This window comes from Heliangelus exortis, chromosome Z, assembly GCF_036169615.1.
Source record: "Heliangelus exortis chromosome Z, bHelExo1.hap1, whole genome shotgun sequence".
Lineage (NCBI taxonomy): Eukaryota > Metazoa > Chordata > Aves > Apodiformes > Trochilidae > Heliangelus > Heliangelus exortis.
In genome coordinates this window covers 33,420,952-33,447,980 of record NC_092454.1, presented here as the reverse complement: position 1 = coordinate 33,447,980, position 27,029 = coordinate 33,420,952, and positions in this window count along the sequence as shown.

The following is a 27,029-nucleotide window of genomic DNA, read 5'->3' as shown; positions in this document are numbered from 1 at the left end:
AGACAACGCCTAGTAATTAACTTTATTGCATCCTTCTGCAGATTTCACTCAGAGTTGTAAAGGAGGATAATAACTTGGCACTTCCTGCTGCATGTCCTCACAGAGACTTGCAGGATAAATCCTGTGTCTGGGATGCATGGTGACCTGGATTAGTGGAAGAACCTGAGATACCAGATCCATTCACTTAGTGCCCTGGGGCTGCATATTTGGGCAGTGGGGCCTGACTTTTGTCCTGTGAACATGTGAGATTGAAAGTAGAGGAAAAACCCATCACAGATCTGATAATCAAAATGCCCCATCAAAACACTTCCATCTTCTGCATGGGTGAGACCATTAATGAAAAGAAAACGTCTGGACTGAGATACGTAAATCTTTTAATTTTTTATGCCCTAGTAGCAAAACTGTAGTGATTTTACAATAGCGCAATATCTTGAATTCAGTGTAATATTTTAAAAAATGTTGACTAAAAGGTTGGCTTTATAACGTGAGAAAATCCAAGGCAAGTAGGAGCAAAAGAATCTCATTTCTGATAAATGAGTTTCCAGATCAACAGTTTCGTTGCCTGAATTTCCCATGTAATTTTTGTGCACTAACAAATAGGTTATCTCTGTACAGCTCTCAGAGGGTACAGCTCTCTTAAGGGTAAAAAGTCACTATCTGATGCAGAGTAATGTACGAAAGGAAAAAAAAATTAAAGTTTCCTCTGCGTACTAGTGATTGTTGTGTCTGATCCATCTTTAATGAGTATTAAGCTAACTGTATATGAAGAGATGATATGTGTCCAGTCTCTAGCTACAATGTATGCCTGCAGTTATATTGACTACACTGGAGATGCCCCTGCTACCCTTAGCCTAGTACGCTTTGAAGTTCTGGGAGGAAGTACATTACATTTTTCAGCTGGAAAAGTGGGCCCAAATCTTTCAGTCTTGGGCTCTAAGCCAAGCAGCATAGCTGTAGCCTTTCCCACATTCAACATCTACTTGCATTTCAATAGCAAAGCCTGGAAATTGTCAAAAACCACCCTGGAGGTGGATCTGGTCCTTGTCTACAGCTGCACTACTGACACGTATATCAGTGTTTTCAATACACTTAGAGTCAAATGGATTTAAAGACAGTGGAAACTTGTATATACATCTTTTAACAAGAAAAAAAAGAAATGTCTTTACAGTTGGTAATACGAGAGTTGGTGTCCTCTATCTCTGTCACCCTTAGCTGCAAGTCTTTTGAAAATTGGTCTGAAAGAAAGCGCTGTTTTTTCAGGGCACATGTGTGTGTTTTGTAAACAAAGAACATCACTAAAGTTAAAATTCACTGTGTCTTCACAAGCTGCAAATATGCTGCCTATAGATGAGGTTCAGAGAGATTTGCTTCAGATGCTGCTCAGGCCTAGTTGTGAGACTGCAGTGAATTCTTCTGCTATTTATCATCTTCAGGCTTCAGAGTAACCATGTTTACTGTTGTGAGTAAGGGCAGAATTTTTATTGATGGGGGAATGGACCCTCATTATTAAAATCTAATTGAGTGATGAGCATCTCTTTCAGAGTGAAATAACAAGCTCTTCAAAGAATTTTGCTGTTGGCATCACTGAAGCTTGTGTCATGCCTGAAAATCCTAAGCCATATGTATGCGTGGTGAAACCACAGTAAGGAAGGCAGATTTGCCTTTTTCATATGTCCACTCTGTGGGCCTCAGAGGAGATAGCTGCTGAATGAGAAGGATTCAGCTCATTTATGAAGGTCAGAATTGTTGCATATAATTTAGCATTCTCATAACAGCCGTCCTTCATCAAAACACATTTTGGGATTGGAGCATTGTGGCTCTTGCCAGCATATATTTACATCTACATCATATGTACACAGATTACTACCAAGCCCACCCAGAAACACAGGAAATACCACTAGTGAGAGGGCACCTGCAAGCAAAAGCTGTGTCCAGAGCCTGTAGTCCAGAGCCCGACAGTGCTAACTTTGAGGACTGAGTCCTTGCCCCAGTGATGCCAGAGAAGAGCTGACCTCCATCTCCTCACAGCCCTCTCCTGCCTGGCCATGGTCTCCACCAAGCCAGGCCAGCTTCAGAAGCTTCAGAAGCCCTTCTACGACCTTCATTCACCTTCCTGTGACGATGTTCCCAGTGAAGTTGTAGTCTTAGTTAGCAAGTTTTTTTAACAGCTCAGATAGGATACTGAAATAACGACAGCATATATCTGGATAAAGTGAAATTTACTGTCATTTTATTTCAGTGGGAGTCTACCTGAGGGGATGATTTTATTAATGCTCTGCAGATAGGGCAATGATGCATAGATATTTGTGCTGTCCAGAATCACACAGCATGTTTGTGACTGATCTTGAAAAAAGGCCTTTTGGTTAAGTTATCAGGCAGAAATAAAATGAAGAAAATATATCAACAGGTGTTTTTTTTTATTTGATTTGTTTTGTATTGTTTTCCAAATGACAGACAAGTAACAGTGGAATTCATTGTCAAAGGGTGTCATAAAGGCAAAAAAAAATTAATGAATTTGAAGAGGGATCAGTAGTGTCTATAAAATAATAAAAATGCATCTACAAACTGCAGCTCAGTAATTTCCTAAATGGCCGGAAGCTAGGAGCTGGTTTCGTCAGGAGAATGGCTACTCTACTGCTGCCATGTTCCTGTGTTCTAGTAGCTATTTTCAGATCTAGGATTCTGTTCTACACATATATGTATGAATGTATATACACTTGTAGATACATGTACCTTACATATATATATGTATATTCTTTCTTGGTATCTATTATGATGTCCTTATATGATGTCTTTTAAGAGCCTGCCCAGAGTTAATGGGTCACGTGATTTTCATGCAGAGTCAAACACATTCAACAAGAGGAATGAAGAAAAGAGAAAATACCTTCCTACCTGGCAGGTCATCTCTGGGTTGTATTTGCTAGAATAAGAGATAATCATAGTTCCAGGTGCTCAGTCATGGATGGAGCTGTATGGCCTCCAGTCAGCCTTCAGTACAGGCAGAAATCACAAGAATTGGTCCACTCTAACAGTGATGAAACAAATCTCACAAGGCAGCAGTGCTGGATGTATCCATGGTACTGACATTTCAAAACTCTCAGTTGGGAGGCCTCACAGTAGATATGAGGAGGAACTCTGTGGAGCTCAGCAGAGTCATCTTGGGCTGGGACAGATCTGCAGCTTTGTCTCATCACACTATTTACACACAACACATTCTGATAGCCCCAGTGCAAGGACTTCTATCCTTCCCAGCCTCCACAATCACTAGTACTGTTGTTTGTAACACAAGCACCCAGCAAGCAACTGCCTCCCAGCGGGCAAAACTAGGAGGTAAACTGTTCACACTGAGCACCCTGAAGCCCATGGATGTCTTTTATACCAGAAATAGTTTGGTCCAGCAGATTTAAAAATGAGGTAGTGTTCTTTCTGATTCTGGCACTGGAAAGGTAAATTTAAATTTAAGCTATTTCACCGGACACAAATGGAGGGTGCTTATGAATTTGGTTGAACTTTAGGCATCAGATATTCATCTAGACATGATTTTTTTTGCCTACAGAAATTGTTCCATGTTAGAGATGAAAGCAGGTTTGCTGAGACTTTCCCCATACTGTGCTATTTTCACTGTGCTATGTCTTATGGCTATAGCAGCAATAGCTGCACTGTTCCTGCCTTCAGGACCAGAAGCCTTCACTTGACAGAAACTGCAATGCTTGCCACATATTTATTGGAGAGTACTCTATGTAATGCCATGGTAATAGAACATAACTCTTCCTATGAACAGAGTCTAAAGAATTCTCTGTATAAATTCAAGTTTATTTTTAAACTATTTCTCTATTGTTGTCAAACCTTTCTGTTATGTTTTTTCTTTTGATTGTAGTTTTTTAGCAGTCTCTTTTTTTGCAGTGTGAAACTAAGTAAAAAAATAGGCATCCCAGAAGTGGTGGCAGAAAGGAACTAAAGGTTTCTTTTCATTTGTTCTAGTTTACCTCAAGTTACCCTTTGGGGTGTGATGTTTGGCTGGTTACTCTTGCCGTCTGCTCTTTTTGATGTATGTGGCGTGTCCTAGGACATTAAAAGAGCTGGCAGACAGGATAGATAGGAGAAGAATGCTGTGAGCTTGATCTGGCAACATTTTCATTGCATTGAAATTTCAAAGGAAAGGGAAATCTCTTCCAAAATTAAAACTTCAGGAAAAACGTAACACAGCATAAGAACAACAGAATTCTTTCTTCCCCCTGCCGAAATACAATGAAAACATGTTTAAAAATAAAAATAAAAGGGTTGTGTTCCAAATATTCCCATGCTGTATATATTATTTCTGATCATATTATTTTACTGAACTGAGAACCAAAATTGGTTAATAAAACAGCTAAGTCCCAGCTGAAAGGCAATCTCTAAATAAGCATAGCAAAGCAAGCTAAAGGGAAAGTAGTTTCTAAATAATTAGATTATGTGAATAATTTAAAACCTTTGTGCTATTCTGGGAAGAAAAAGTATTTTTAACACTTCAAATATGTACCAAAATGACTTCAAATAGTTGCAAAACATAGGATTATGTTCCAGAACTACAAAAAATCCTATATAGTTTTTCTGACTTCATTGGAATTACTCAAACCAAGACTCTGAAAATCAGATATCTAACTGCACGGGGCCCTTTGGGGCACATCAGCTTTGTATTTAAGGTATAAATGCTTGTGGCTGAAATAAAAAAAATTAAATTATTGTGTGGCCACAAACTATAAATTACTGTGGAATTTGGAAGAAGTGCATTTTATAATTTATTTATTTATTTATTTTACTTTTTCTTTCTGTAAATGAGCAGGTTCTCATTCTTAAAGCATTTATTATTCAAATTCTTCTAGCTCTTGAAAAAATACTGCATTTGGAAGATTTCAGTTAGGATTTCTCATGGCAGAAACTTTACAGAAAGAAGTGGTTTTGAGATTACATCCACTAACCTGACAAAAATCTTTTCATATAGCTAGATGTGAGCTGATGTTTCCAAAAGCAAAGGTGAACCTTTCTCTTTTTGGACTTTTCGCATAACCTGGTTTAGAAAATAATCAACCTTTTCACTCTATGTAACTTCACAGAACCACAGAATGTCAGTGCTTGAGAAGGACATGTGGAGATCATCTGGTCCAACACCTCTGACAGAGCAGATCACACAGAAACATGTCCAGGTGGGTCTTGAATGTCCCCAAAGGTGGAGACTCCACAACCTCCCTGGGCAGTTTGTTTCAGTGCTCTGTTGTCCTCAGAGTAAACCTGTCTATCCCCTGAGTAAGTTTTGCCTTTGACAGTACTGGCAGAATGAGCATGTCTAATCTTTCAGACTTCAGATTATCTTTAGTATACCCCTGATCTACCATGATTTGACAAACTGGTTAATGAATTAAATCACAGTTGCTCACATTTTAAAAAAGCATCCACCAAACCAAACCAACCAACCAAACAACCACTCTCAAAACAACAAATCTCAAGTCTCATTGAATTTTCTTGTGTGTTCAGACTGAATTTGTATGTCTAGCAAAAAGGCTGGTAGGCCCATAAAGATGAACTGCACCACCATCAGAAACCCATAAGAAGTTTAGATTTTGTTTGCTTTTGTGCTTTCATTTTTCATTCTTTGCAAAGGTGAAGGAAGTTTTCCCCTCAGAGTCACCCCTGGTGTTGGACTACCCATACCAATAACATGGAGTTCAAAACATGGAAAACTTTGCCAATTTTTTTCTCAAAGACAATATCACTTAAATATAGGTTTCCTTCTACTTTAAAGAATTATTTTACTTTCTTGCACTCATGGATAACATGTTCTAATTTTGAAAAGCAGCTGGTTTAACCACATCTCTGAGCACTGGGGTCTCAGTGTGGACATGGTTCAAAAAATTCCTGTGAGGCACTGCTGTTGTTGGAGCTGGAACCCAGAGGTGATGAACAAGCAGCAGTAAACTAGAAGAGGAGGAAAAAGGTAGCAGTAGTCTGCCCAGCCTAGGAGGAAAAGACAATAAAGTTTGACTAAAATACAGTCATAATAGCTCCCCTTCTGACAGTTTTCTGACAAGAAATTCACACTCAGTCATGTATTTTTTCAAGTCAAAGGAGTGGAAATCATGCGTGGTATTACTAGACATTCATGCCTTTACTTTTCTGTGTCTTCTCTACTAAAGTTGGAGTGTTATGTCAACAGGGTCTAAAATTGTAAGACTCAATATGGGCAGATGACACTCTTCTATGTGGTGTTCAGGGAGTTCAGTGGAGAAAAAGTGGAAAGCCATGAACAGAATAAGTCAGAAATATCAATTGATATGCTACTTAACTGGATAAAGAGATTGGCATTTTTATTTATGTTTTCACATGTTTTTATCAACAGGCTTGTATCTGGGTATATGCAAGGATTATTTCATTCATAAAATCTAATTCTGGAAGTTAACAGGAGACCACTGAAAAAAAGTGATCACTGTACCAGTGAACTTATCCTGGCTGAGCTATGTGCTGGGCTCTGCTACCTTGTAGGTATCCACTGTGGGCAGGAACAAGATGATCATACTCCTGTTACATACCAAACCTGGTATATACATACATACCTGATACATACCAAAACCAGAAACTGGAACACCTAAGTGGGAGCAGTGAGATTTCAAGTGAACGTACCGAATCCTCCGATCCTATGGTTGATAATTGTGAACTCATTCTAGCAGAAGATATGAGAAAAAGCTCTCATTTCATTGGCATGTTTCACTTGATTAAATTCTGAACTTGGCACGTCCTTGAAGATCTCATTCCTGAAGGAATGTTTCATATAGAGCAAAAAAGCAGTTGTTGATTTTTTTTTTTTTTCTCAGATTATCAGCAAACTGCAAACCTCCTTTACCGATAGCAGCAAGAACTGAGTATGCCAAATAGATACAATTACTCCTTCTCTCTCTTTTGGAAAGCTAATGCTTTTCCAGGTTATAATAGCTTAGGATGGAGTTGTTGTTTCCTCTCACAGAAAACCTCAGAAAAGCATCAGGTCCTTCTTAGATGGGTGTCCACAGAAAAGCTCAGAGTTATGGAACAGTTGCTTTTTAGTTTCACATTTAGGCCCACAAACAGTGGAATTGCTTAAGTGTGCTGAATTTTCAACGTCAACTCACTGAAAATTTCCTATCACTTGACTGTGCTTGTGAGAACCTTGAGCTTCATTCACATTGAGGGTCTCACTCATCTTGAAGACAAATGGAGTTTCAGATGCCTGTGCATCTGTTCTACTGTTTATAGCTATTAACTGCAGTCAGGCTTGAATCTTTAGAGACTTTATCTTGGTATTAGAAACAAAGAAAACACACTAGAAAACAAGCTTCTGTTACTCCAGTGCTCACCCAAATGTGACAAGGGCAGGAAACTGGTTGTGACCTCAGGCTCTTCTCATGCTACTCTCATGTCAGGTCTGCTAGATGCCATAGTCTTTAAGCCTCTGGAGTTTGAAAGGAGTCCAGGAGAGCTCCTGGCTCGGATATCTACAAATACACTTGGGGTCAGAGGTCTACTTCATAGCATAATTTCCTGGGAATTTGTGATCTACAGTCCAACTTGATGTCTTCCTGAGACTAATGCTGAACCCTCAAACACTGGCACAGTGAAAATATCCTTTAAAAATCTCCTGTTTCATTTTGCATACTGTTTGACCTTTGAGACATGTGAAAGAAAGTAGACTTGGACACACATGACTAAATAAGTGCACACACATGGGGCAATTCTGAAAATTATTTTTCACAGGATTAATATAGGCAGATGCATGTATATGCAGTACAAACTTTCCCTGTCTTTCCTTTTTCAGTTCCCTTGCTGGTCTATACCGGTATTTGTCATGGAGCCAAACTGCATTCCTCCATACAGCTCGTGCTATGCCATCCTCTCTAAATCATAATTTGCCTTGTACAGCTTACTTTTCTGTTTCCACTGCAAAGTCATTCCCTGAACCTATGCCCTCTTTTTTTCTTGCTGGAAATATTCTGTATGACTGCATGAGACTGGTTTTAACTCAACTTGCTGTTCATGACTTACCTTTTGCAAAATTCCTCTGTAGAGGAAGAAGGGCGATTACATCTCATCTTCTCCTTAGCATTTCTTCCAGTTATTTCAGTGGATCTCCAGTGCATCTGTTTTGGAACTAATGTAATACACACTGCAGGGTCCTTGATACAGACATTAACCTAAAGAGTAATACCATAACTCCATTTAAATTAGCTGTAATGGAAAAAGTATACGTGTGCAAACCCCACAAGTCATCACAAGGACTAAGTCATGGATGGTTGCTATGCTCCCAAAATACATTTTCAACAAATTAAAGTTTTTTTTCTATCTCATCACTACACACGTCAGGGTTATGCTGAATTACATACAACAGGCCACATCATATTACTTGTGTATATAATTTAAAATCTCGCTAAGCATTTATAACTAAAGCATACTCTGATGTAATTACAGCACATGTACAGTATATCAATTATAAAACATATTATATACTAGTATAAATTAAAGCATAAAGAAATTCTAGATATCTGTATCTGCAAAAAAATTTGTTGTGTGATTGGAAGACAAGGAGCTGAAGTCATGGTTCCTTCAAGCTGCATGTGCGTGCAATATAATATATCCCATGCCTCTATGTACACACGTAAGAGTCACATTATGCAATGCTCCCATTCACCTGTGGAGCCTAGAAGTGGGAAGTGATCTCCTTTCCTGGTGAACCAGTGAACATGGTCTTTTGGGATACCAGGCCTACAAAATGTGTTACTAAGCACATTTGTTTTTTCAAGCAGGGTTAGGTTTTAGAAAAATCTTCACACACTTCAGAAGAAGAAACACCTCAGTGCTTTGAATGTAACTGACAGATGCAAAGGAAGATAAATGACATAAACAGGGTGCTTCCCATGAGACAGGTTGCTTTTTCACAGAATCTTCCAGGCTGGAAAGGACCTCTGAGATCATCCAGTCCAACCCTTAATCCACTACCACTGTGGTTACCAGACCATGGCACTGAGTGCCACATCAGTCTCTTCTTTAAAATCTCCAGGGATGGAGAATCCACCACCTCCCTGGGCAGCCCATTCCAATGCCTGATCACCCTCTCTGTAAAGAATTTGTTCCTAATATCCAACCTAAACCTCCCCTGGCAGAGCTTAAGTCCATGCCCTCTTGTCTTACTGGTAGCTACTTGGGAGAAGAGACCGCCCCCCACCTGGCTCCCACCTCCTTTCAGGGAGTTGTAGAGAGTGATGAGGTCTCCCCTGAGCCTCCTCTTCTCCAGGCTGAACACCCCCAGCTCCCTCAGCCCTTCCACACAGCCCTTCCTCCTTGCTCTTCTCTGGACCTGCTCCAGCACCTCAATCTCCTTCCTGAACTGAGGGGCCCAGAACTGGACACAGGACTCAAGGTGTGGCCTCACCAATGCTGAGTACAGGGGCAGAATCCTTTCCCTGGACCTGTTGGCCACACTGTTCCTGATACAGGCCAGGATGCCACTGGCCTTCTTGGCCACCTGGGCACACTGCTGGCTCATGTTCAGCTTCCTGTCACTCCAGACTCCCAGGTCCCTTTCTGCCTGGCTGCTCTCAGCCACTCTGTGCCCAGCCTGGAGCTCCCCATGGGGTTGTGCAGGACCCGGCACTTGGCCGTGTTGAACCTCATCCCATTGGAATCAGCCCAACTTTCCAGTCTGTCCAGGTCCCTCTGCAGAGCCCTCCTGATCCACACTCCCCCCCAACTTGGTGTCATCTGCAAATTTGTTAATGGTGGACTCAATCCCCTCATCTAAATCATCAATGAAGATATTAAACAGAACTGGGCCCAGCACTGATCCCTGGGGGACACCACTGGTGAGCGGCCGCCCATTGGATCAGCACCGTTCAGCACCACTCTCTGGGGGCCTCCAGCAGGTCCTAGCCCAGCACAGAGTGCTCCTGTCTGAGCCCTGGGCTGACAGCTTTTTCAGGAGTATGTTATGGGAGACGGTGTCAAAGGCTTTGCTGAAGTCCAGCCAGACTCCATCCACAGCTTTCCCCTCATCCCCCACGTGGGTCACCCAATTATAAAAGGAGATCAGGTTGGTCAGACAGGACCTGCCCTTCCTAACCCTGTGCTGGCTGGGTCTGATCCCCTGTCCATCCTCTAGGTGCAGTGTGATTGCCCCCAGGAGGTTCTGCTCCATAACCCTGCCAGGTACTGAGGTCAGGCTGACGGGCCTGGAGTTTCCTGGGTCATCCTTTCATCTTTTTTTTTGGATTGCTGTGCCATTTCCCAACTTCCAATCATCTGGGACCTCCCCCGTGAGCCAGGACTATTGGTAAACGATGGAGAGCATCCTGGAGAGCTGTTCCGCCAGCTCCTTCATCATCCTGGGTGGATCCTGTCTCGTCCCATAGACTTGTGAGGATTCAAGTGGCTCAGCAGGTCACAAACTGTTCCCTCCAGGATTACAGGGGAGCTTCTCAGCTCCCTGTTTCTCTCTACAAGCCCCAGAAGCAGCTGTCCTCAGGACAAGCTGTCTTACTGTTGAAAACTGAGGTAAAAAAAAGTGATAAATACCTCAGCCTTTTCTGCAGCTTTGGTGACTCTGTTTCTCCCCATGTCCAACAAAGAATGGAGGTTTTTCCCTGCCCCTTCTTTTGCCATTAATGTATCTGTGGGAAGACTTTTTGTTATCCTTAATGGAAGAGGCAAGGCTGAGTTCAAATCGTGCCTTTGTCTCTCTAATTTTCTTCCTACATGACCTAATTATATTCCTAAAACCTTCCTGAGTAGCCAGCCTTTTCCCATAGTCTGTAAGTTCTCTTTTTAACCTGAATTCCCTTCAATATCTCCCTTTTCAGCCAGACTGGTCGTCTTCCCCTCCACCTTGCCTTTCAGCACACAGGGACAGACTGCTCCTGCGTATTCAGGACTTGCTCCTTGAAGTACGCCCATCCCTCTTGGACCCCTTTGTTTTCAAGAGCTGTTTCCCAGGGTTCACTCTTAATCAGTGCTCTGAAAAAGCCAAAATGTGCCCTCGGGAAGTCAAGTGTAGAGGTTTTATTGTTGGCCCTCCTTGCGTCCTTGAGTATTGAAAACTCCATTATTTCATGGTCACTGTGCCCCAGACGGCCTCCGACCACTACATCTCCCACCAGCCCTTCTCTTTTTGTGAAATTATCCTCTGTATGCTCCAGTAATCTCCTAGACTGCCTCTTCTCTGCTGTGTGGAGTTCCCAGCAGACATCCGGCAGGTTAAGATCACCCACGTGAACAAGGGCTGCTGATTTTGAGACATCTGCCACCTGCTTGTAGAATAATTCCTTACTCTCATCATCCTGGTTGGGTGGTCTATTACAGACTCCCAAGAGGATGTCAGCCTTATTGACCTTCCCCCTGATTTTGACCCGCAGGCACTCAACCTTATTGTTACTGACCTCGAGTTCTACAGAGTCAAGAGGCTCTCTAAAAAATAGAGCCACTCCTCCACCTCTCCTACCTTGTCTGTCCCTTCTGAAGAGCTTGTAGCCATTCATAGCAGCACTCCAGTCACATGAGTCATCCCACTACATTTCTGATGGCAACTACATCAGAGCTTTCCTGCCACACAATGGCTTCCATCTCCTCTTGTTTGTTTCCCATACTGCATGCATTAGTGTATATGCACTTCAGCTGAGCTGCTGATTTTACTCTTAACTCAGGCTTTCCATCCTCGGGCTCATCTTTGGAGAGCCTGGTTTCAATCCTCTCCCCATTCAAACCTCCTGATCAGCCCTGCCAACTTACTTTTTCATTTGTGTTCCTTTCTACTGCCTGAGTCACTCTGTGTCTCTCTCTTTATCTTCCTTCTTTCTGTCTCCCTGCCCCTCTCTGTTTCTTAGTTGGAAAACAGGATGCAGCCCCCTCAGTCTATCTGTCAAACATTTTTGCTCTTCTGCTAATCTTTGACCAGACCTAACTGTGTCCCTTTCAGTGAAGCAAACAATTGGTTTCCAGCTAAACCTTCAGGATCCTAGGGCTCAGGAAGAATGACTCCAAGCATTGCACTTGGGAAAGGTTTATTAACAAGTTGAAAGTGAAAGAAAGGTAATAATTGCATTTAAACAATAAATCAAAGCAAAGCTCACCTCTGGGTTTGTAAATTTGTCGGGAAGCCATAATTACAAGGGGCCTGCTTTGCTAAATTTCATTTGCTTTGAAAACCAGACTGCCATGCCGCTCCCACTGGATGCATAATAGGGTCCTTATAGGTCTCTTGAATCAAAGTAGTGTTGCAGTAGAAGTTAATTTATCCAGTGCTCATTAAAAGAGAAGCCGAATGGAAAACTCCCACTTTGGGGATGGGATTAGATAGCCCTAGAGTATTCCTCCTCCCATGCCCTTTCAAGGTATTTTGTTTCTAAATCTGCTCAGCAAGAAAAAGTAAATTGCCAGAAGTGAGATTAGTGAAGAATATTGTCCCAAGGACAATCAGGCTTTATTTTGAGGCTGGTATGAGATTCCTGCTTCAAAAAAAACCTACAAGACCCGGAGGTGTTTGAGCTCTTAATTGCCTACCTCTGATAAACTGGCAGTGGAAAAAAAAAAGTACCATTCAGCCATGAATTAGCCTGGATCAAATCCACTTGCTAATCAGAGTTTAATGAGGAGGATTCTGGCCTTAACATATTCAAAATGTTCAAAACTGCCCTGGCTTCATGTTTGCACTGTTAGTATTTCCTCTCTGCTGTCACTGCACACAAGCTCTTATGAATCTGTAGAGAAGATGAGTATGTCCAGGACATGCATGGTAGGGACAGTGGGAGAGTATGTACCTCAGAAGGAGTGAGAATGTAAGGCTGAGAGTTACTCAGCTAGTTCATTCCCATATCATCCCAATTGTCTACGCCTCAGCTGCTGGAATAAATGCCCCAATTTGCTCATTGTTAGTCAGACCCATAGAGCTTGGCTGCCTAGCAGGATTTCTAATACTGTATCACAGTCAGCCTTTATATGTCCTTCCTCTTGGGGGAATCCATGTGGTATCTGTGTGCTGGCCCCAGGGTTCAGGAATCACAGGTCACACCACTTGCAACCAAGACTGCTGTTTGCTGTTTATATAGCCCCTGGTAAAGACCAGGAGCCATGCAAACAGCTGCTGTGCCAGAGAGTTCAGTGTGTAAAATCATAAAATGCTTTGTCTTTTCTTGGATATACTGAATATAATGACTTAGCCCATTGCAGTAGCTATAATGCAGAAAGAAGAGATCTCTGTGCTCCCAGCAGGCTCCAGGACACTGGCCAACGAGTGGCAAGCAGGCACTCTCAGGTACCATTTGATCTTCATTCCTTATTCCCATTCTCCAAATAAACTAGATACTAAAATGTCATCAAATTAAAAAGTACCCGAATGAAGAACAAGAACTCAAGATTTTGATACCTTATTATTATGGGCTTGTCTTGGGATGTAGGACTAACCACATGAGGCTATAAAAGCTTTTGTACAAGCTTTTTTGGCTATCCAACTCATACTATGACAAAAAGGTACTGCATCTTCTTGTGTAGGGCAGCACAATGAAGTTCAGAGGCTGCTGACTGAAGATGCTACTGAGTGCATGGATCAAGAACGTGCTGTCTTATGCTAAGAGCTTAGTTTGCCCACAGCCAATCCCTCAAAGTCTAATGAATTTTAAAAACTGGTTATAAGGTTGTGAACTACCTTATGGTTTGAAGGATAACATTTTCAGAAATGCTTTGGAAGACCTGTATGGATGGCTCTCTGTAAAGTCTCTTATTGCTCTAAACTTGCATTAGCTTTAATCACTGACATACCGGAATCCCAGCTCTTCTTCAACAGTATCCATCAGTAAAAAAAAAAAAAGGATATATTTTTTGAATTCTCATATATTTTCAGTTTGCCTTCTCTTTTTTAGCAGGATGCACACCTTATCTGAGAATCCACAGGAAATAAACATTTTGTGTTTGGATAGTGGAAGAAAATATATTCACATTACCTAGAGTAAACCAGATCTTTTTAAAATACCACATGGTACATGCATCATCTAGAAGCAACAGTTTTCTTTCCAGTAAGTAAAGTGGCTGTATTTGACAATTCAGGTTTGACACAAAGAGGCCCAGGTAAGCCCAGCAAGATATTAAATATTTGAATTTAAAATGCTGAAATGTTCCATCTGGATGGAAAATCCTTAAATGACGCCTTTAGATATTTCCATAGTATTTTTTTGACATTTTCAAAATGAAATGTTTTGTTATTTCTGAATGAGTCTTTTCTTCACTTTTCATTCTGTTCATTGTTTTGCCATTTTGACACTTTGTTTCAGTTCACTATAAAACCAAATATAAAATATCTCCACAGTAAGAAATTCCAATTTTGGACCAGGTCTGCTTCTGATAATGAACCACATGTAAAGTTGTTCAAGATGCTGTTAATCCCAAGACATCTTGGTTCAGATTTGAACTGGAGGTGAAGGTTCAAAACCGTTCTTATTTTATCCAAATTAAAATGGAAAAATTGCCAATGCCTTTATAGACTTTTGTAAGATATGGAATCCTTTTGTTCTGGAATAATCTGCCAGAGCTGAAAATACACAATACATTTCTAGAAGTTTTAAAGAATATCCATAAAATAAATTTTATGAGACAAACTGTTCAGGCAGTGCAAGGCCACAAAGAAATGCAGTGCTTGCATTATAGCTTAAAAAAGGTTAATATTATTTGTAGAAGGTCAGTGTGTGGTTCAAGATCTAAATTACTCTGACATAAATCCTTAGTGCTGGAAAAAACTGTGTGTTGGCTAGTTCAGGCTTGGTTCTTCTCGTTCTGCAGATTATTTGGAGACAGATACCTGAGAAAGATGAGTGTGGATGATGCCAAGCCATCACTAGAAGCAAAGACTTTACTGCTTTTTCATTTGGCCCAGGATCCAGGAGAAACTTACACTGGAGACAGTGAACCAGAATTTAACTCCCGCTATGGCTTTTTGTATCTGTCTTGTGCATGAAGGCTGAAGCAGCCACCCTAGCTGAGCATTGGCAATGTACAGCTGAAAGTCCTATCACAAAGGAACGAGGAATGGCTGCTTTAACTGTTTTGAGCTAGAGTGGAACACACTGAGCTGTATGAAAAAGCTGTATTATCAAAGCAGTTACTGGACTGCTGTAGTTATCCGTGGGAGACTGGGACAGCCTGGAATCTTTGACATGAAAAAAGGGTAGTGTAGAGAAAGCTTGGACTTCCAGGAGGTGCAGGTTATTTAATATCATCCCATTGGCATAGAATAAATGAGAATGAGGGAGAAAAGAGAGCCATCGTTTACAATAGGCTTGGTAATACTGCATGCATTTCGAGTAGGCGCAAAAGAACAGCAAAACAAATGCTTCTAGAAGTTTCCTAAAAAGCAGCCTTTCTGCTTAGATAATTTTTCAAGGGCTTGGTATGCAGTAATGAAACAATATTTTTAAAAGAAAATTTCCAAGTCACGAATTTCTCCTTTGAAGGAGTTCCCAGCTCCTTCAAAACTCAGAAAGGGTCTGTGTTCACTTCAAGTTTTGGGGAAAAATTGGGTCAAGTTTCAAGATGGTTTCTCGACCTCTAATTGCTATTATTAGCACTCCTAAATGGAGTCTTTAGAAAATCAATTGACTAAGGAAGGCTGGAGTGAGCTAATGAGTATGAGAGGGAGAAGAAGGTCCTTGTTTGAATTTTAAGTACTCCAGCTCACTAATTGGGGACCAATGGAAAATGCTTCCTTTGGATGAAGAGAGTTCAGTGGCAGGTGGAAGTAAGAAACATATTTTTTAGACCTGTCACTTTAAAATATATCTACTGCTGCTTTGACACGAGTTTGACCAAATGAATTTTTAAGCAACAATAAGTAACTTTATCCTCCCTTTAGGCACTTGCAGGGCTTATTTGTTTCTGTTTTTAAAAAATGAGCTGGGTTGTTTTTTCCAAGGTCTCATGAATTTAATGAGTTATAACAATCTCTGATTATCCTGGCAACAAGCATCTTTTCTTTTCCAAATAAAAAAGAGGCAGAGAGCCTAGTACCTACAGCTCTGTTATATGTTAGACCAGCAGAGTCCCCACTGACAGTGCTGTTCCAGTTGGACGCTCTTCCTGTCTCCTTAGGTTTTGTTTTCTTTTTTTCCTGGTAAATATATTTTTGGATACTGTTCCCACTACTGCATATTTCATTCCCACTCTCAGGAACCACCAGCCTGATTCTTTTCCTCAGAGGACCTACAACTTCCTATCTCTGCTAGTCTTATCCAGAATGGAGAAGATGTCCAGAGCTTTTCTTTGCAACAGAAAACATTTTCACCACCTGAACACAGGTTACACAGACTATGTATTTTTTCTTCTGATAAAAGAAAAAAAAAAAAAAAAAAAAAAAAAAGGTACATTTGCAAAAGCATATGTTTTTCTTTCTGTTTACAGGACTTGTGAAAGCTGTTATACATGCTAATGTACAACCCTATGAGTCCCTCATGGACCAAGAAAAGATGTGAGCTCATATGTTGGACACATGAAAGCTCTGCAGATTGGGTGGTACCCAGTATTTCAGAAGGTACTTCCAAGTCACGAACAACAGAGAGTCAAAGTGACTCCCTGCTTCCAGGAACATTTTCTTCTTTCTATAAGCCAAAGAATCTAATGAGCTGAAATATTTCATCTTGACTCATTTCTTTTTTATTTTTTCAATTACTTTTTCTTTTGCAATTACACATACATAGTCAATTTCATCCATGTGAAGCTATACAAAGTTTAAGGATTTCCTAGGGTTCAGCCAAAACTTTCCCTGGTGTATAATGTTTGTGCTCTCCAGCTGTGCAGAAAACCTACATTGTTTAAGTACTACAAGTTTTACAGCCTGATTTTACAAAGCAGTACTGATGAAAATAGGATCTTAGTTACTCTGAAGTGTTTCAGAAAGGGTAAAAATGTTCTTGTATAGCCATGATCACATGATATGTTGTGGCCCAGACTTGCAATGCACTGAAACCTATTTGTTTCCTTGGGTGTTTCCAATGCACCTTGGCACAAGCTGTCAGACTGCATGAAATTAAAGAGGTGACGTTTTGCTTTCTTCTCCTTTGTGGATAACCCTAGCACTCAGTTGCACTGCTTTGCTGACATTGTGATGATTTTTGATTCCCACAAGGAAAGATAGGGAAATGGATCCTGGGAATAAGAGAAGAGACTGATGGTTATTTATTCTTACATTTTTCATTTTATAACATACTGCATAAAAAAACTGAATTTTTGTTGTGTGCATTTACCTTGCAATAGGAAAAGCATCAGAAGACTGGAGAAAAAAAGTGGGACCCAACATGAGCTAGTTACTACACTATAAACATACACCCTCAGCTATCAGCTTCACAGAGGTTTGCCGCTTGCTTTCCCTATGTTCTGAGCAGGCTTCACTCTGCTCCTTGGGCAAAGGCAGGCAGCTGTTTTCAATATCCGAAAGACGAACTTTGAGAGAAGTGCAAGGTGCCATCCTTGCACCCTGGCTGTGGTTTATGAATAGATTTGGTCAGGGGAAAGAAAAAAAAAAAAAAGTAAGAAAAGTTGGCAGCAGCTTTCTACACAAGCTGTGCAGTCAACCTCTTGGAATGAACTTAAAACAGCTTCAGAATAGGTCACCTAAATGTATTCTCTCTTTTAAGTAGGTTTAAATAAAAGCAGATTTCTGTTTCTCCTTTGCTGTTCCCTTGACATCCCAAGGCAGTTTTGCCTGTGGGAAGCCAGACACATAACAAAGGGGGTGCATGGGACATATGGAACTGCTTTTCCTCGGTGATAAACATGACTCTCCTTCTTAGACTCCTCTCTTGCCATAACTTCAGTAGCTCAGAAATAAGCTGAGCACTGGAAATGTACCATTAGTTAATTGAAAACTTCTCCTCATAATGCATTTTGGTTCCTACAAACCCCATATGCACAGAACATATCTTTATCTTTGTGGTGCTGTGTAGACTCACATGAGCCTACAAGGAGAGGATATCTGGCCAGAACTGAGCAACCTCAAGTTCACCAATGGCACCTACAGGTGAGAAGAAAGGATGTGGACACTTTTTTGGAAATGTTTTCCTAGGTTGCAATCTTTGAGGTAGACAACAGTCTTCCTTGCTAGGCCTGACATGGATGGCCCAGCCTGGCTCATGTCCTTGGCACCCTAGCCAGGTTCAGAGTCTTGGAGAGCCTCAGAGCATTCAAATGAGCCTTAATTTGTTAAAAAGTTAATTGCCAAGAACATGTTTGTGCATATTCCTTAATGTCAGATAGAATCATAGAATCATAGAATCCTAGAGGTTGGAAGGGACCTCGAAAGATCATCAAGTCCAACCCCCCCTGCCAGAGCAGGGCCACCTAGAGTACATCGCCTAGGAACGTGTCCAGGCGGGTTTTGAATGTCTCCAGTGAAGGAGACTCCACAGCCCCCCTGGGCAGCCTGTTCCAGGGCTCTGTCACCCTTACAGTAAAAAAATTTTTTTGGATATTCAACTTGAACCTCCTATGCTCCAATTTAAACCCATTATCCCTTGTCCTATCACTGGTCACCACTGAGAAAAGCCTAACTCCATCTCCCTGACACTCACCCCTTACATATTTGAAAACATTGATGAGGTCACCCCTCAGTCTCCTTTTCTCCAAACTAAAGAGACCCAGCTCCCTCAGCCTTTCCTCATAAGGGAGATGTTCCACTCCCTTAATCATCTTAGTAGCTCTGCGCTGGACTCTTTCAAGCACTTCCCTGTCCTTCTTGAACTGAGGGGCCCAGAACTGGACACAATACTCCAGGTGCAGCCTCACCAATGCAGAACAGAGGGGGAGGAGAACCTCTCTTGACCTACTAACCACACCCTTTCTAATGCACCCCAGGATGCCATTGGCCTTCTTGGCCACAAGGGCACATTGCTGGCTCATGGTCATCTTCTTGTCTACCAGGACCCCCAGGTCTCTTTCACCTACACTGCTCTCCAGCAGGTCAGCCCCCAACCTATACTGGGACATCGTGTTGTTCTTCCCCAAATGCAAAACTACACTTCCCCTTGTTGAATTTCATCATGTTTCTCCCTGCCCAACTCTCCAGCCTGTCTAAGTCTCTCTGAATGGCAGCACAGCCTTCTGGTGTGTCAGCCACTCCTCCCAGCTTAGTGTCATCAGCAAACTTGCTGAGGGTACATTCTATACCCTCATCCAAGTCGTTGATGAAGATATTGAACAACACCGGTGCCAGTACCGACTCCTGAGGGACTCCACTAGTCACACACCTCCAACCAGATTCTGCCCCATTGACTACAACTCTCTGACTCCTTCCTTTCAACCAGTTCCTGATCCACCTCACTACCTGATCACCAAACCCATACTTGATCAACTTATCTACAAGGATGCTGTGAGAGACGGTGTCAAATGCTTTACTGAAATCAAGATAAACCACATCTACTGCTCTTCCATCATCTATCCACCTAGTAATTTCCTCATAGAAGGCTATGAGGTTAGTCAAACATGATTTACCCTTGATAAAACCATGCTGACTGCTCTTGATGACCCCCATGTCCTTGATATGCCTGGAGATAGTGACAAGAACAAGTTGTTCCATCACCTTTCCAGGGATGGAGGTGAGGCTGACCGGTCTATAGTTACCCGGGTCCTCCTTCTTGCCCTTCTTGTAGACTGGAGTGACATTTGCTATCCTCCAGTCCTCAGGCACCTCTCCTGTTACCCATGACTTACTGAAGATGATGGAGAGTGGCCTAGCAATGACCTCTGCCAGCTCCCTCAGCACCCTTGGATGCATTCCATCTGGACCCATCGACTTATGGATGTCCAGATTACTCAGCTGATCCCTAACCCAATCCTCATCTACTATGTCAAACTCCTCATCTATCTTGACTACTTCTGGGGCTAAATGAATCTGGGGCTCATGCGGAAACCCTGCAGGAGTAAAGACAGAGGCAAAGAAGGCATTCAGCACCTCTGCCTTCTTTATATCCTCTGTCACCAGGGCTCCCAGCTCATTCCTTAGTGGGCCAATATTGCCTCTAGTGTTAGTTTTGCTGGCTATGTATTTGAAAAAGCCCTTTCTATTATCCTTAACCTGACTTGCAAGGTTAAGTTCCAAGGAGGCCTTAGCTTTCCTAATTGCCTCCCTACATCCTCTGACAACAGTCCTATATTCCTCCCAAGTGACCAGCCCCCCCTTCCATGATCTGTAGATTTTCCTTTTCCACTTAAGTTTCCCCAGCAGTTCCTTTTTTAACCATGCTGGTCTCCTAGCTCCCTTACTAGATTTCCTAACCATAGGGACGCTCTGATCCTGTGCTTGCAAATAGTGGTCCTTGAATATTGACCAGCTATCTTGAGCCCCTTTATCTTCTAACACCCTGTCCCATGGGATTTCTCTTAACAGTTGATTGAGGAGGCCAAAGTTTGCTCTGTGGAAGTCCAGGGTTCTGGTCCTACTGGGTATTCTGTTCCTTCCACACAGGATCCTGAACTCTGCCATCTCATGATCACTGCAGCCAAGGCTGCCATTGACCACCACTGCTTCAACAAGGCCCTCCTTGTTGGTTAGTACAAGATCCAGCAGCGCTCCTCTTCTAGTCGGCTTGTCCACCATTTGCATTAAGAAGTTATCATCAATGCACTGGAGGAACCTCCTAGACTGTGAAAGGCTGGCTGTGTGAGTCAACCAGCAGATATCGGGGTAGTTAAAATCTCCCATGAGGACTAGGGACTGAAGTTGTGAGGCTGCTTTCAGCTGCCTGTAGAAGGCCTCATCAACCTCCTCGCCTTGATCAGGAGGTCTGTAGTAGACCCCCACAACTGTATCACCCACACCAGCCTGCCCCTTAATTCTTACCCACAAACTTTCAACTTGCCCCTCATCAGCCCCTGCACAAAACTCAACACATTCTAGTTGCTCTCTCACATAAAGAGCAACTCCACCACCTCGCTTCCCTGCCCTATCTTTCCGAAAAAGCACATAACCATCCATGGCCACATTCCAGTCATGTGACCTATCCCACCATGTCTCTGTTATCGCTACCAGATCATAACCCTTAGCCCGTACACTGACCTCTAACTCTTCTTGCTTATTCCCCATGCTGCGTGCATTAGCATACAGACATTTCAGGAAACAAACAGAGCACACTGATGGGACTAAATCCTCCCTAGACCACCTGCCTTTGGGCCCCGGTTCGTTCTTCTTGTGTTTGTCCCTAACAGACCCAGTTTTCTCCCCTTTCCCCTTCACATCTAGTTTAAAGCTCTCTCAATGAGCCCTGCTAAGTCCTGCCCCAAAAGCCTCTTCCCCCTCTGGGACAGGTGCATCCCACCTGCCACCACCAGGCCAGTTGTCTCATATAGCATCCCATGATCAAAAAAGCCAAAACCCTGTCTTTGGCACCAGTCTCTTAGCCACTCGTTGACCTGTAAACTCTTCCTATATACCTCCCCACCCATTCTTACAGGAGGGATGGAGGCAAACACTACTTGCGCTCCAGACCCCCTAACTAGCCGTCCCAGGGCCCTGAAGTCACTCTTCATTGCCCTTACATTTCTTGTGATAATTTCATCACTGCCAACCTGAAAAATCAGCAGTGGATAGTAATTAGAGGAACCCACAAGATTAGGGAGTTTCCTTTTAACATCTCTAATCCGAGCCCCAGGGAGGCAGCAGACCTCCCTGTGGGATGGGTCCGGTCGACAGATGGGCCCTTCTGTCCTCCTCAGAAGGGAGTCACCCACCACAACTACTCTCCTTTCCTTCTTGATTGAAGAAGTCCTAAGGACACGGGGTGACTGACGAGTCCTAGGTGGTTCACTAGGTAAGTCTACCTCTGTAACTACATTTTCCTGTCCCTGAATTTCCAAGGCCTCATACCTATTCTTCAAGGGGTTGGGAGGATTTTTTCATGCCCTTCCGAGGCCGGACCTCCTTCCATTCATTCATATCTCTTTAGTCCTCTCCTTCTGTCTGGTGACAGGAGTGGGGGGGATCCATCACTTCCTCAACCTCTCCCATCTGCCCCTGCCTCAGGGTGTGATTCCACCAGTCTATTTCCCTCTCACATTCTCTAATGGTTCTCAGTCTCTCCACCTCCTCTGTCAGTTTAACCACCTGCCTGAGGAGATCATTTACTTGCTCACACCGCACACATGGGGTGTCACTGGTTCCCTTTGATACCAGTGCCAGGCACAGGCATTCACTGCAGCCAGAGACCTGCACTGCTGCATGCCTGCTTGGGAGCTCCGTCTGAGTCCCCACATTCTTTTTCACTGTGGTTTTTGGCCGTGTTGTGACCATGATGTATCTAGCTACTAGTTGCTCCCTGCCTGCCCTCGCGCCCAGCTGCTGCTCTCTGCTCTGCGCTGCCGAGTGCTCAGAGGAGGCTGCCAAATGGCCGCTTTTTAAACTTTGCCGCCCTTCACAGCCCCGCCTCCTGCCACGTCAGCCTTCCTTATCCTCGCAGGATTCTCGCTCAGACTCGGGTCTCCTCGCTCTGCCCTGGCTTCACGGTCGCTGGGAAGCCCAACTCCCTCTCAAATCCTCTGCAATTTAAAGGCACAGCTCACACCGGTACCGGTGCCGCTGCCGCTCTCTGCTCTGCGCTGCCGCGTGCTCAGATAGGCCAAACTAGAAGTGTTTATGCTAGACATGCTCCTGTGTAGGAGTCCAGGCCTCAGCTCTCCTGGGGCATATGCAAAATATGATCATAACCAAGACCTTCCTAGCTGGCTATGAAAGGTCTTGGTTGTGCTTACATTTCACAAATCCTTAGTGTTACTTACATACCTACCACAGCTCATGAGGCCCAAGACCCATTGACATCAAGGACAGGAACCGAAGAGGAGATCGATATTCAAAGTTCAACTTAAAATTTTTCTAACAAAAAAAAAAAGTGAATATCTCAAAATGTGGATGATTATACCCCAGTCTGTGTGTCACAGACTCTTGAACACAGCCGATACCTGGTTTTGGGGTAAAAAAATGGTCTGTGTGTGGACTGCCAGCAACCATATACCTCCTCATCCCACAACAAAAGTTTAATTATTCCTGCCTAGCCAGTTTGGCCCATCACATGAATACACAGGGGAGCTCAAAGGCTGGGCTGTACCAAATGCTGAAGCAGTGTTCTTCATAAGTATGGTTGTTCAGCTTGTGCCATCTATCCACTTCCCAAGCAGCAGCAGGGCCCTTCAATTTGCTGTCCTTTCACTGGAAGTCTTAGGCTCTGTAAGTAAGCAGTATGCCTGTGCAGCTGTTGCTGAGTATCTGTATGCATACCTGCCCTAAATGACTATGCAGATGATTATGTAAAAGCTCTGTTATTACCCTGTTACATGCAAACCCAGGCTTAAGGACCTCTGCTGCGCATGTTTGCAGGCATGCAGTGGTAGAAAAGGCATTATAAAATCATTTGCATACTAGTTTTTCAAAACAGAGCTGTGGCATATTCCCAGAGACTTAGATTAGAAGGAAGGAAACAAAAAAGAAGTGAGAAAAAGAGTGAAAAAATTGAGAAAATTGAGAAAATCCTGTGTGTGAGGATGTTGTTTTCAAAAACATGAGACATCTGTTTGGGAAATTAAATCTGTCAAAAAAAATAAGGAGGGGCAAGGGGGAAAGGTGAAACATTGCCAGCAAAATAAAATAAAGTCTGAAACTTTCCCACAGAAGTCTTAGTCAAACCAACACAGAAAGAGAGGAGTTAAGAACAAAGGATTTATTTCCAAAAGGGAGACAAGGCAAAGACTGCCAGACAGAAAAAAAAGGGTCCATGGAATCATTAACACTGCAGGAGTCAGGAATGATGGTAACCAACATCATCCAGCAGTTCTGGATAGATTTCTGTTTGCTTTTCGCTTCGAACGTGGAAAACTTTGCCAAAGACACCAAGTGTGGAAGTCATCTTTTCCCCAGTCCATCTTCAGTGGTCATTCCTCCCATAAGGTTGGTCCTGTCTCCCCTTTGGCTGATTTATGCAGATCTCAAGGCACAAAAAGAAGCAGAAAACCACAGACTCTGACCCTAGAACTTGATCCCTGCATGGTACTGTCACCATACCAGCCCTTACGCAGTCAACCACAGTGGGAACTTCTCTGAGAGGTGGGCATTTTCAGGCTCTATTCTTCCTTACCAATCCCAGGCTGTCAAAGCAACCCCTTGGAATGCTGTCAGCCCACATAAAATCGATCATCATTCAGTTAAATTCTGTGATGTGAGCCAGCCTGGTTGCTGTACTGGCGTGGGAGTGGTATGTAACAGCACCCTTGTCCTCAGCCCTCCAAATAGTGCCAGATGAAATTCAGTTTTGGCCAGAACCCACAGTACCATGGACCACAGTAAACTGGAAAACAATTAATTGAAAATTTTGGTGCCTAGCAAACACCTTCTGGACTTTTGTTTCTGTTACATAGCCAATTCCCTCTTGTATTGACAGAGAACCACTGCCATAACAAATCTGCAGGACTGGGCAACCTGGGTATCCTGTTGCTGCTTTCTGTAGTGAGGATTTTATAGGCATTCCTGAAAAAACCCCACCTGCTGTGGGCTTGCTTTCTTCTCCATAGATCCACAATGTGGCTTCCTTTTTTTTTTTTTTTTTTTTTTTTGATTGAATTACCAGGCTTCAAAGAAGAAATGCGCAGTAGAATATGGAGAGCCAAGAATCTTAGTGACAAAAAAAACAACTGGTATTATGGATGCATTGTAATACCTTTCTTTATTAGTAGTAATGCTTAGAAGAACATAATTGTTTTTCAGACAGGCATGTTTTTAATATTCTTCATAAAATTATCTAGGAAGTATGCAAAGTCTCCATAACTTTATCCTTACATTCTGTGTAATTCAAGATCTGAACAATTCAAAATAGATACTGCCATCATCATGAAGCATATAAAATGTGGGTGGTGAGGACTGCAAAGAATCCTCAACCCTGATTCAAACTCCATTGTTGACCAGAACAGAAACTGGCAGGAATAAAAATCTTTCAGAACTTTCTGGAAAATGAAAGTTTAAGTCATAAGTAGCACAGGAAAAAGCAAACAAAAAACAATGGTAAATGAGAAAAATATGGGGAAAATTCCAGTGTCTGTCCCTGATCATGACATTCCCACTTGCAAAACCGTTTTTCATTCCTTTCAGCAGTGAAGCATTTATAGTTTACAAAGATGACATTAGTAATGAAAACCACCTTAAGGCAAAGAAAAAAAAAAGAGGGGGGAGGGGGGAAAGTGAAAATAACTAAGGTTAAAAAAGATCAAAAATATCTGAGCAAAAATCAATCCAGAATGTCAAAATTTGCCCTTACAAGTGCAAACTATTATCAGTATTGCTTTATTAACATTAGCCCAAATAAGTTGCATAAACTAGTGTTCTGGTTTAACTCACATGGAGGCAGTATTAGGCTGACCTTCAGGATCAAGAACCAAGGACTTTTTTTTTTTTTTTTTTCCCCATTAGGGGTATAGTATGATAATGTCTCACTTAGGCTGTTTTGCTCAAAGCAAGCTCAACTGTATTTAGTGTCTCCATTAGTGATGATGCACTGAAGTCTTTACTTATCCTGGCCTTGTTCTGCTGTTTTGTTGATGTTATCAACCCTAAGCTACTGAAGGTTTGCTTGGAACAGATGTTGAAGAGCACAGAGCAGTAAATATAAATAAGGAATCTCTTATTTCAAACAGTGTTTGGAGAGACAGGATGGCTTATGATCAACAAGTATTGCCAAATTCCTTCATAATAAAGATCTTGAGACCGAAGCCATACAGTGGTTCAAAAGCAAGTCCTTGAAGAAAAGCTACACTATGAGAGCAATAGGAAGAACTTTTCATTACCTAAACTCAATGAAGACTGGGTAAAAAAAGAATGAAATAGATCTTGTGTTTTCGTAATGGTCAAACAATGAAAGAAAAAGTGTTTCTAGATTACGTATAGAGAGTAACCACCCCTTGCTCCACTAGCTGTCTGGGAAACCAAAGCTTCAGGCAGGGTGTGCAAAGTGGCAATGAGCCCTGTGGAAATGAAACTGGACTGTGACTGACTTTGTTGAGTTACCTAAAGGAGAGGGGAATGTCTCAAAATCTGGTGAACTGAACGTTAGACACCAGGGGAAAAGTGGACCCTTCACTTTCTGATTTTCTGTTCAAGTGAACCAATTATTTTGCTGACTTCAGGGTCCAAATTTCAAAGGGGGCTGAAGACAGGCTTAGACATGCTGCTATGGCAATTTCCAAAATACCCAATTACTGACCTCAGGAGGAGTCAGCATTCCTGAGATTAGAGTCACTGGGAGTTTACTTCACAGACTCACTTCTAATAATATATGATAGTGCAGACACCATTAACCTGCCTTTTTCAGTTACCAAGTAAGATATGTCTCAAGGCAAAATAGCTATTAACAGCCAGTGGTGGAAGTTACATCTCTAATTGGAAACAGCAACATCTGTAGAGGAGTGTGCTAAAAACATATAACAAGTAAATGTGTTACTGGATTACAGGGACTCTAGGTAATTATTCCATATGACAGCTTTAACTGAAACAATGAATGTTTCAGGGATTCATAGATCCAGACTAATTCTGGGCACTGAATAGTGTCCCAAGGATTACATCTGTTCTTACTAGACAATTCAACCAGCATTTTATTGGCAGACTTCCCAGATTTTGTTATTTGCACTGCATTTATTTCACTGTTTACACCATTTTGTGGCAAGATAATTCTCTTCTTTTCCTCCAACTGGTGTCAGAATGCTGTTCAATAACAAAGCCCTTTCACGTCTGCTGCCTGAGGTAGAGCTATTGTGTCCCAGCTGTCAGTTATACTAAGACATCTTTAGGTCTAAGTTATTCTAATATGGGTGACCTGCTGTTTCTATATATAAAACCCTTCCACTGCTTTTATAATTAAGCACACAAGGCAAAAGCCTGAAAGGTGAGCACCTGCTGAGCACCCACAAACTCCCACTGAAGCCTACCAGTATTGCAGATATAGAAATTGAGATATTTAAACATACAGAAAATG